The sequence below is a fragment of the Cynoglossus semilaevis genome, chromosome 8, assembly GCF_000523025.1.
Source record: "Cynoglossus semilaevis isolate Cse_v1.0 chromosome 8, Cse_v1.0, whole genome shotgun sequence".
Taxonomy (NCBI): Eukaryota; Metazoa; Chordata; class Actinopteri; order Pleuronectiformes; family Cynoglossidae; genus Cynoglossus; species Cynoglossus semilaevis.
This window is the reverse complement of record NC_024314.1, coordinates 29,220,443-29,223,254: the sequence shown is the minus strand read 5'-3', so window position 1 is coordinate 29,223,254 and position 2,812 is coordinate 29,220,443. Positions and strand designations below refer to the sequence as shown.

Sequence of the window (2,812 nt, the reverse complement as noted above, 5' to 3'; positions counted from 1 at the left end):
GACAGTGCCCCCCCCACCCCCCCAATACCCCCCCGACCACTGATGGGGCAACTACAGGAAGAGTGGATGAATAGATGGAAATAAAGAGAGAGGCACAGACGGGGGGAGGACGGGGGGGCAGACCACTGGGTCACTGGTCTCTGTACTGATAACAAATCAACAGGATGGGGGGGGGGGGCGCTTTAGGACAGTAAAGGAATGATTACTGCCCAGGAGTCACGGCCCAGAAGTGGACCCTGAGCCAGGAGTTTGAAGAATGTCCAGGCCAACAATGAGTTAACGGCAGCAGTGACGTCGTCCTACGGTGATGTCACTGATGCTCCGCGGACACAGCGCCACCTCTGGTCACTGCACAAAGACGCACTCTGCTGCGGTGTGGACCTGACTCGGTGGGTCTGGGGTGGGCTGTTCCGCGGACCGGCCAATCACAGCCTGGGCAGACAGAGCGATATTTGGACGTCACCGTGTCCAAGGTCGTGTTGGTTTTTATCTCTGACAGTTTTGGGACGGTCCCTAACGTGGAACTGTTGTGTTTCAACACCGTTGTTGCTCAAATACTGGTTCTTACTGACACTGGAACTTTGATCTGTTTACTGCAGTACTCCAGAAGTACAGAGGGGAAAAAACATCGCTGTGTTGACATCGTACACAAGAGGTCGCCAGGGTCAACGCTGACGTGGGCCGCGGGGCCATCGGCCCCCGTAAGGACCTTGTAGTTGTATGAATCAAGATGGCCGCCGCACAGCCAGCACTCAGTCACATATGAATTCACATGCACGTCCATCGGCGGTCCACGACCCAGATGTTTTCTCTAATAAAAATGTCCTGGACTAAAGGTCTAAAAAGTACCCGTGTCTGTCAGTACTGCAGTACTGTAACAATGACAGCAGTATTAGGACTCTGACCACGGCCGGCCTCCACTTGACCTGCGGTCCAGGATGTGGACTCTGGGGAGTGGGCCGCCGCTCCAAGAATTTCACAGGTCGGAGGAGGCAGATATTTTTGTCCCATGCTCCTTTGCAGTATCAACTTTCTGAGCTCAGTTTTCGAGTAGGTGACCACCGCAAAATATGAAGTTACACGTGGTCGTTACCGTTGGTACGGACGTGTCAAAATCCCGTTTGTCTCTCAGACGGCGTCCTCTGAAGACGGAGGGGACACAGTGTTGACCGGGACGAGTTGTCTGTTTGTCCAGAGGAGTCACTGTTTCACACCCTGTGTCTGAGGGTCGCGCTAACAACAGGCTAAGGTAAACAACTTAACAACACCCCCCCAGCCCCCCAGCCCCCCCCGGTGGCCGTGACCAGAACATATGGAGGTGACTTTTCACCAAAGTCAAACAAAAACACCTCAGTGTCAGTCGTCGCTCTGACGTGAACCACGTTGACTCAAAACTGTACCAGAGCAGAAGTAGAACTTTTATGGTAAATACGTGTTGGTGTCGGTACTTCAGTACAACTCCTGGCTCTGACCCGTGGAACCGATGGGTTCTCCTGGGTTTCAGTTTTCCTCCCGGCCGTTGGTTCCGCTCTGCTCTGTGTTTATTTTGGGCTGAATTCAGATCAACGGCTGCTTTGTTTGTTTGTCAGTCGTTATGTAACGTCCGTGAAAAGATATGACACGTATGAGTCATGAGTCCAGGCGCCGGCGCTCCGACCTGGAAACAGTTCTAGTCCCTGCAGAAGAAAACAGCTGCAGACGTTCCTTCAGCGACGCTGGACCAGAACTGTCTAGAACTGTCTAGAACCCGAGGCACGGCGACAGGCCACCACAGACTGCTGTTGACTCCCTGACAAAGACGCTGCGTCACCGTCCTGTTCCTGGTCACATGACCGGCCCCTCGTCAGTTGTTGATGTGTTTTCCAGCCTCTGTCCTGAACAGTAGAGACGAGGGGCGAGTTTCACAGTGAGGTGAGGGAGAGGGTGAGGGAGAGGTCGGAGGGTGAGGGGGACGAGGGACGGGGGGGGGGAGAAATAACTCCAAAAATGTTTATTTAACAATTAGCTAAAAAAAGTAACGCTCTTCTGTGACCTTTGACCTTTTAAAGTAGCTCTAGAAAAACCTTGGCAACTTTTTTCTCTCTGACAATCAGAGGTCAGGAACACTCGAACCCCCAACAGCCTCAGAGCCAATCAGAGGTCAGGAACACTCGAACCCCCAACAGCCTCAGAGCCAATCAGAGGTCAGGAACCGTGACTACACCGCCAACAGGTGTTCACCCACCGGCTACAGTCGGACACACATTTGAACACGGTATTAACTTTACACCTACAGTCGGACGGTTGTGGTTGTAGTGGAGGTGTAGCAGCTCTGACCGTGGTACTACAGACCCCGCCCTCCCTGAGACACAGACTCACAGACACAGACTCACAGACTCACAGACACAGACACAGACTCACAGACACACAGACATAGACACAGACACAGACACTCAGACACAGACCCACAGACTCACAGACACACAGACACAGACACAGACACACAGACTCACAGACTCACAGACACACAGACATAGACACAGACACTCAGACACAGACTCACAGACTCACAGACTCACAGACACAGACACAGACTTACAGACACACAGACATAGACACAGACACTCAGACACAGACCCACAGACTCACAGACACACAGACACAGACTCGCAGACACAGACTCACAGACACAGACACAGACCCACAGACACAGACTCACAGACAGGGAGACGACAAAGGAAGTCAGGACGACCTGGACCACAGACAGGAAACTGTGATCTGATCCTCGAAGCTTCCATGAACGACAGACATTAAACGCAACACCATCATCTCA

At 52.7% G+C, this 2,812-nt stretch overlaps 1 protein-coding gene across 2 annotated transcripts in view; it reads right to left on the bottom strand.

The window, feature by feature from the left end:
• The window catches only part of slc38a4 (solute carrier family 38 member 4), a 35,245-nt gene that overhangs the window by 31,216 nt on the left and 1,217 nt on the right, over positions 1-2,812 (bottom strand). The window lies entirely within an intron of this gene.